Source organism: Lissotriton helveticus, chromosome 3_1, assembly GCF_964261635.1.
Source record: "Lissotriton helveticus chromosome 3_1, aLisHel1.1, whole genome shotgun sequence".
Lineage (NCBI taxonomy): Eukaryota > Metazoa > Chordata > Amphibia > Caudata > Salamandridae > Lissotriton > Lissotriton helveticus.
This window is the reverse complement of record NC_136061.1, coordinates 1,428,897,537-1,428,906,586: the sequence shown is the minus strand read 5'-3', so window position 1 is coordinate 1,428,906,586 and position 9,050 is coordinate 1,428,897,537.

The window sequence follows — 9,050 nt, the reverse complement described above, 5'->3', positions numbered from 1 at the left end:
CCATCAACTGTGTTTTTTGTAATTTTCACCCCGAGTGGGCTGGGTATGCTCAGACGTGAGTCCCAGGCTCTCCACACCACTGGAGTCAAGCTATCCAGGCTGAATGAAGGCTGATAGCCAGAAACCGGTCCTTGGATGCTTGATTCCGGTCTGGGAAAGACAGGGCTTGGCAGTTCGGACTGGACTTTTCCCATGAGGCAAAGGGTCAGAGCTGATTTGCATATAGCCAGTGTCTAACCCAGGGTGGTGTGGAGTGAAAAAAACGATGGATTTAGGCCCAGATCCTTGTACTGGGGTGAATGTATGACATTGTTCTACATTCTGTCCATCAACTGTGTTTTTTGTAATTTTCACCCCGAGTGGGCTGGGTATGCTCAGACGTGAGTCCCAGGCTCTCCACACCACTGGAGTCAAGCTATCCAGGCTGAATGAAGGCTGATAGCCAGAAACCGGTCCTTGGATGCTTGATTCCGGTCTGGGAAAGACAGGGCTTGGCAGTTCGGACTGGACTTTTCCCATGAGGCAAAGGGTCAGAGCTGATTTGCATATAGCCAGTGTCTAACCCAGGGTGGTGTGGAGTGAAAAAAATGATGGATTTAGGCCCAGATCCTTGTACTGGGGTGAATGTATGACATTGTTCTACATTCTGTCCATCAACTGTGTTTTTTGTAATTTTCACCCCGAGTGGGCTGGGTATGCTCAGACGTGAGTCCCAGGCTCTCCACACCACTGGAGTCAAGCTATCCAGGCTGAATGAAGGCTGATAGCCAGAAACTGGTCCTTGGATGCTTGATTCCGGTCTGGGAAAGACAGGGCTTGGCAGTTCGGACTGGACTTTTCCCCTGAGGCAAGAGTCAGAGCTGATTTGCATATAGCCAGTGTCTAACCCAGGGTGGTGTGGAGTGAAAAAAACGATGGATTTAGGCCCAGATCCTTGTACTGGGGTGAATGTATGACATTGTTCTACATTCTGTCCATCAACTGTGTTTTTTGTAATTTTCACCCCGAGTGGGCTGGGTATGCTCAGACGTGAGTCCCAGGCTCTCCACACCACTGGAGTCAAGCTATCCAGGCTGAATGAAGGCTGATAGCCAGAAACCGGTCCTTGGATGCTTGATTCCGGTCTGGGAAAGACAGGGCTTGGCAGTTCGGACTGGACTTTTCCCATGAGGCAAAGGGTCAGAGCTGATTTGCATATAGCCAGTGTCTAACCCAGGGTGGTGTGGAGTGAAAAAAACGATGGATTTAGGCCCAGATCCTTGTACTGGGGTGAATGTATGACATTGTTCTACATTCTGTCCATCAACTGTGTTTTTTGTAATTTTCACCCCGAGTGGGCTGGGTATGCTCAGACGTGAGTCCCAGGCTCTCCACACCACTGGAGTCAAGCTATCCAGGCTGAATGAAGGCTGATAGCCAGAAACCGGTCCTTGGATGCTTGATTCCGGTCTGGGAAAGACAGGGCTTGGCAGTTCGGACTGGACTTTTCCCATGAGGCAAAGGGTCAGAGCTGATTTGCATATAGCCAGTGTCTAACCCAGGGTGGTGTGGAGTGAAAAAAACGATGGATTTAGGCCCAGATCCTTGTACTGGGGTGAATGTATGACATTGTTCTACATTCTGTCCATCAACTGTGTTTTTTGTAATTTTCACCCCGAGTGGGCTGGGTATGCTCAGACGTGAGTCCCAGGCTCTCCACACCACTGGAGTCAAGCTATCCAGGCTGAATGAAGGCTGATAGCCAGAAACCGGTCCTTGGATGCTTGATTCCGGTCTGGGAAAGACAGGGCTTGGCAGTTCGGACTGGACTTTTCCCATGAGGCAAAGGGTCAGAGCTGATTTGCATATAGCCAGTGTCTAACCCAGGGTGGTGTGGAGTGAAAAAAACGATGGATTTAGGCCCAGATCCTTGTACTGGGGTGAATGTATGACATTGTTCTACATTCTGTCCATCAACTGTGTTTTTTGTAATTTTCACCCCGAGTGGGCTGGGTATGCTCAGACGTGAGTCCCAGGCTCTCCACACCACTGGAGTCAAGCTATCCAGGCTGAATGAAGGCTGATAGCCAGAAACCGGTCCTTGGATGCTTGATTCCGGTCTGGGAAAGACAGGGCTTGGCAGTTCGGACTGGACTTTTCCCATGAGGCAAAGGGTCAGAGCTGATTTGCATATAGCCAGTGTCTAACCCAGGGTGGTGTGGAGTGAAAAAACGATGGATTTAGGCCCAGATCCTTGTACTGGGGTGAATGTATGACATTGTTCTACATTCTGTCCATCAACTGTGTTTTTTGTAATTTTCACCCCGAGTGGGCTGGGTATGCTCAGACGTGAGTCCCAGGCTCTCCACACCACTGGAGTCAAGCTATCCAGGCTGAATGAAGGCTGATAGCCAGAAACCGGTCCTTGGATGCTTGATTCCGGTCTGGGAAAGACAGGGCTTGGCAGTTCGGACTGGACTTTTCCCATGAGGCAAAGGGTCAGAGCTGATTTGCATATAGCCAGTGTCTAACCCAGGGTGGTGTGGAGTGAAAAAAACGATGGATTTAGGCCCAGATCCTTGTACTGGGGTGAATGTATGACATTGTTCTACATTCTGTCCATCAACTGTGTTTTTTGTAATTTTCACCCCGAGTGGGCTGGGTATGCTCAGACGTGAGTCCCAGGCTCTCCACACCACTGGAGTCAAGCTATCCAGGCTGAATGAAGGCTGATAGCCAGAAACCGGTCCTTGGATGCTTGATTCCGGTCTGGGAAAGACAGGGCTTAGCAGTTCGGACTGGACTTTTCCCCTGAGGCAAAGAGTCAGAGCTGATTTGCATATAGCCAGTGTCTAACCCAGGGTGGTGTGGAGTGAAAAAAACGATGGATTTAGGCCCAGATCCTTGTACTGGGGTGAATGTATGACATTGTTCTACATTCTGTCCATCAACTGTGTTTTTTGTAATTTTCACCCCGAGTGGGCTGGGTATGCTCAGACGTGAGTCCCAGGCTCTCCACACCACTGGAGTCAAGCTATCCAGGCTGAATGAAGGCTGATAGCCAGAAACCGGTCCTTGAATGCTTGATTCCGGTCTGGGAAAGACAGGGCTTGGCAGTTCGGACTGGACTTTTCCCATGAGGCAAAGGGTCAGAGCTGATTTGCATATAGCCAGTGTCTAACCCAGGGTGGTGTGGAGTGAAAAAACGATGGATTTAGGCCCAGATCCTTGTACTGGGGTGAATGTATGACATTGTTCTACATTCTGTCCATCAACTGTGTTTTTTGTAATTTTCACCCCGAGTGGGCTGGGTATGCTCAGACGTGAGTCCCAGGCTCTCCACACCACTGGAGTCAAGCTATCCAGGCTGAATGAAGGCTGATAGCCAGAAACCGGTCCTTGGATGCTTGATTCCGGTCTGGGAAAGACAGGGCTTGGCAGTTCGGACTGGACTTTTCCCATGAGGCAAAGGGTCAGAGCTGATTTGCATATAGCCAGTGTCTAACCCAGGGTGGTGTGGAGTGAAAAAAACGATGGATTTAGGCCCAGATCCTTGTACTGGGGTGAATGTATGACATTGTTCTACATTCTGTCCATCAACTGTGTTTTTTGTAATTTTCACCCCGAGTGGGCTGGGTATGCTCAGACGTGAGTCCCAGGCTCTCCACACCACTGGAGTCAAGCTATCCAGGCTGAATGAAGGCTGATAGCCAGAAACCGGTCCTTGGATGCTTGATTCCGGTCTGGGAAAGACAGGGCTTGGCAGTTCGGACTGGACTTTTCCCATGAGGCAAAGGGTCAGAGCTGATTTGCATATAGCCAGTGTCTAACCCAGGGTGGTGTGGAGTGAAAAAAACGATGGATTTAGGCCCAGATCCTTGTACTGGGGTGAATGTATGACATTGTTCTACATTCTGTCCATCAACTGTGTTTTTTGTAATTTTCACCCCGAGTGGGCTGGGTATGCTCAGACGTGAGTCCCAGGCTCTCCACACCACTGGAGTCAAGCTATCCAGGCTGAATGAAGGCTGATAGCCAGAAACCGGTCCTTGGATGCTTGATTCCGGTCTGGGAAAGACAGGGCTTGGCAGTTCGGACTGGACTTTTCCCATGAGGCAAAGGGTCAGAGCTGATTTGCATATAGCCAGTGTCTAACCCAGGGTGGTGTGGAGTGAAAAAACGATGGATTTAGGCCCAGATCCTTGTACTGGGGTGAATGTATGACATTGTTCTACATTCTGTCCATCAACTGTGTTTTTTGTAATTTTCACCCCCAGTGGGCTGGGTATGCTCAGACGTGAGTCCCAGGCTCTCCACACCACTGGAGTCAAGCTATCCAGGCTGAATGAAGGCTGATAGCCAGAAACCGGTCCTTGGATGCTTGATTCCGGTCTGGGAAAGACAGGGCTTGGCAGTTCGGACTGGACTTTTCCCATGAGGCAAAGGGTCAGAGCTGATTTGCATATAGCCAGTGTCTAACCCAGGGTGGTGTGGAGTGAAAAAAACGATGGATTTAGGCCCAGATCCTTGTACTGGGGTGAATGTATGACATTGTTCTACATTCTGTCCATCAACTGTGTTTTTTGTAATTTTCACCCCGAGTGGGCTGGGTATGCTCAGACGTGAGTCTCAGGCTCTCCACACCACTGGAGTCAAGCTATCCAGGCTGAATGAAGGCTGATAGCCAGAAACCGGTCCTTGGATGCTTGATTCCGGTCTGGGAACGACAGGGCTTGGCAGTTCGGACTGGACTTTTCCCCTGAGGCAAAGAGTCAGAGCTGATTTGCATATAGCCAGTGTCTAACCCAGGGTGGTGTGGAGTGAAAAAAACGATGGATTTAGGCCCAGATCCTTGTACTGGGGTGAATGTATGACATTGTTCTACATTCTGTCCATCAACTGTGTTTTTTGTAATTTTCACCCCGAGTGGGCTGGGTATGCTCAGACGTGAGTCCCAGGCTCTCCACACCACTGGAGTCAAGCTATCCAGGCTGAATGAAGGCTGATAGCCAGAAACCGGTTCTTGGATGCTTGATTCCGGTCTGGGAAAGACAGGGCTTGGCAGTTCGGACTGGACTTTTCCCATGAGGCAAAGGGTCAGAGCTGATTTGCATATAGCCAGTGTCTAACCCAGGGTGGTGTGGAGTGAAAAAAACGATGGATTTAGGCCCAGATCCTTGTACTGGGGTGAATGTATGACATTGTTCTACATTCTGTCCATCAACTGTGTTTTTTGTAATTTTCACCCCGAGTGGGCTGGGTATGCTCAGACGTGAGTCCCAGGCTCTCCACACCACTGGAGTCAAGCTATCCAGGCTGAATGAAGGCTGATAGCCAGAAACCGGTCCTTGGATGCTTGATTCCGGTCTGGGAAAGACAGGGCTTGGCAGTTCGGACTGGACTTTTCCCATGAGGCAAAGGGTCAGAGCTGATTTGCATATAGCCAGTGTCTAACCCAGGGTGGTGTGGAGTGAAAAAACGATGGATTTAGGCCCAGATCCTTGTACTGGGGTGAATGTATGACATTGTTCTACATTCTGTCCATCAACTGTGTTTTTTGTAATTTTCACCCCGAGTGGGCTGGGTATGCTCAGACGTGAGTCCCAGGCTCTCCACACCACTGGAGTCAAGCTATCCAGGCTGAATGAAGGCTGATAGCCAGAAACCGGTCCTTGGATGCTTGATTCCGGTCTGGGAAAGACAGGGCTTGGCAGTTCGGACTGGACTTTTCCCATGAGGCAAAGGGTCAGAGCTGATTTGCATATAGCCAGTGTCTAACCCAGGGTGGTGTGGAGTGAAAAAAACGATGGATTTAGGCCCAGATCCTTGTACTGGGGTGAATGTATGACATTGTTCTACATTCTGTCCATCAACTGTGTTTTTTGTAATTTTCACCCCGAGTGGGCTGGGTATGCTCAGACGTGAGTCCCAGGCTCTCCACACCACTGGAGTCAAGCTATCCAGGCTGAATGAAGGCTGATAGCCAGAAACCGGTCCTTGGATGCTTGATTCCGGTCTGGGAAAGACAGGGCTTAGCAGTTCGGACTGGACTTTTCCCCTGAGGCAAAGAGTCAGAGCTGATTTGCATATAGCCAGTGTCTAACCCAGGGTGGTGTGGAGTGAAAAAAACGATGGATTTAGGCCCAGATCCTTGTACTGGGGTGAATGTATGACATTGTTCTACATTCTGTCCATCAACTGTGTTTTTTGTAATTTTCACCCCGAGTGGGCTGGGTATGCTCAGACGTGAGTCCCAGGCTCTCCACACCACTGGAGTCAAGCTATCCAGGCTGAATGAAGGCTGATAGCCAGAAACCGGTCCTTGGATGCTTGATTCCGGTCTGGGAAAGACAGGGCTTGGCAGTTCGGACTGGACTTTTCCCATGAGGCAAAGGGTCAGAGCTGATTTGCATATAGCCAGTGTCTAACCCAGGGTGGTGTGGAGTGAAAAAAACGATGGATTTAGGCCCAGATCCTTGTACTGGGGTGAATGTATGACATTGTTCTACATTCTGTCCATCAACTGTGTTTTTTGTAATTTTCACCCCGAGTGGGCTGGGTATGCTCAGACGTGAGTCCCAGGCTCTCCACACCACTGGAGTCAAGCTATCCAGGCTGAATGAAGGCTGATAGCCAGAAACCGGTCCTTGGATGCTTGATTCCGGTCTGGGAAAGACAGGGCTTGGCAGTTCGGACTGGACTTTTCCCATGAGGCAAAGGGTCAGAGCTGATTTGCATATAGCCAGTGTCTAACCCAGGGTGGTGTGGAGTGAAAAAAACGATGGATTTAGGCCCAGATCCTTGTACTGGGGTGAATGTATGACATTGTTCTACATTCTGTCCATCAACTGTGTTTTTTGTAATTTTCACCCCGAGTGGGCTGGGTATGCTCAGACGTGAGTCCCAGGCTCTCCACACCACTGGAGTCAAGCTATCCAGGCTGAATGAAGGCTGATAGCCAGAAACCGGTCCTTGAATGCTTGATTCCGGTCTGGGAAAGACAGGGCTTGGCAGTTCGGACTGGACTTTTCCCATGAGGCAAAGGGTCAGAGCTGATTTGCATATAGCCAGTGTCTAACCCAGGGTGGTGTGGAGTGAAAAAACGATGGATTTAGGCCCAGATCCTTGTACTGGGGTGAATGTATGACATTGTTCTACATTCTGTCCATCAACTGTGTTTTTTGTAATTTTCACCCCGAGTGGGCTGGGTATGCTCAGACGTGAGTCCCAGGCTCTCCACACCACTGGAGTCAAGCTATCCAGGCTGAATGAAGGCTGATAGCCAGAAACCGGTCCTTGGATGCTTGATTCCGGTCTGGGAAAGACAGGGCTTGGCAGTTCGGACTGGACTTTTCCCATGAGGCAAAGGGTCAGAGCTGATTTGCATATAGCCAGTGTCTAACCCAGGGTGGTGTGGAGTGAAAAAAACGATGGATTTAGGCCCAGATCCTTGTACTGGGGTGAATGTATGACATTGTTCTACATTCTGTCCATCAACTGTGTTTTTTGTAATTTTCACCCCGAGTGGGCTGGGTATGCTCAGACGTGAGTCCCAGGCTCTCCACACCACTGGAGTCAAGCTATCCAGGCTGAATGAAGGCTGATAGCCAGAAACCGGTCCTTGGATGCTTGATTCCGGTCTGGGAAAGACAGGGCTTGGCAGTTCGGACTGGACTTTTCCCCTGAGGCAAAGAGTCAGAGCTGATTTGCATATAGCCAGTGTCTAACCCAGGGTGGTGTGGAGTGAAAAAAACGATGGATTTAGGCCCAGATCCTTGTACTGGGGTGAATGTATGACATTGTTCTACATTCTGTCCATCAACTGTGTTTTTTGTAATTTTCACCCCGAGTGGGCTGGGTATGCTCAGACGTGAGTCCCAGGCTCTCCACACCACTGGAGTCAAGCTATCCAGGCTGAATGAAGGCTGATAGCCAGAAACCGGTCCTTGGATGCTTGATTCCGGTCTGGGAAAGACAGGGCTTGGCAGTTCGAACTGGACTTTTCCCATGAGGCAAAGGGTCAGAGCTGATTTGCATATAGCCAGTGTCTAACCCAGGGTGGTGTGGAGTGAAAAAAACGATGGATTTAGGCCCAGATCCTTGTACTGGGGTGAATGTATGACATTGTTCTACATTCTGTCCATCAACTGTGTTTTTTGTAATTTTCACCCCGAGTGGGCTGGGTATGCTCAGACGTGAGTCCCAGGCTCTCCACACCACTGGAGTCAAGCTATCCAGGCTGAATGAAGGCTGATAGCCAGAAACCGGTCCTTGGATGCTTGATTCCGGTCTGGGAAAGACAGGGCTTGGCAGTTCGGACTGGACTTTTCCCATGAGGCAAAGGGTCAGAGCTGATTTGGATATAGCCAGTGTCTAACCCAGGGTGGTGTGGAGTGAAAAAAACGATGGATTTAGGCCCAGATCCTTGTACTGGGGTGAATGTATGACATTGTTCTACATTCTGTCCATCAACTGTGTTTTTTGTAATTTTCACCCCGAGTGGGCTGGGTATGCTCAGACGTGAGTCCCAGGCTCTCCACACCACTGGAGTCAAGCTATCCAGGCTGAATGAAGGCTGATAGCCAGAAACCGGTCCTTGGATGCTTGATTCCGGTCTGGGAAAGACAGGGCTTGGCAGTTCGGACTGGACTTTTCCCATGAGGCAAAGGGTCAGAGCTGATTTGCATATAGCCAGTGTCTAACCCAGAGTGGTGTGGAGTGAAAAAACGATGGATTTAGGCCCAGATCCTTGTACTGGGGTGAATGTATGACATTGTTCTACATTCTGTCCATCAACTGTGTTTTTTGTAATTTTCACCCCGAGTGGGCTGGGTATGCTCAGACGTGAGTCCCAGGCTCTCCACACCACTGGAGTCAAGCTACCCAGGCTGAATGAAGGCTGATAGCCAGAAACCGGTCCTTGGATGCTTGATTCCGGTCTGGGAAAGACAGGGCTTGGCAGTTCGGACTGGACTTTTCCCATGAGGCAAAGGGTCAGAGCTGATTTGCATATAGCCAGTGTCTAACCCAGGGTGGTGTGGAGTGAAAAAAACGATGGATTTAGGCCCAGA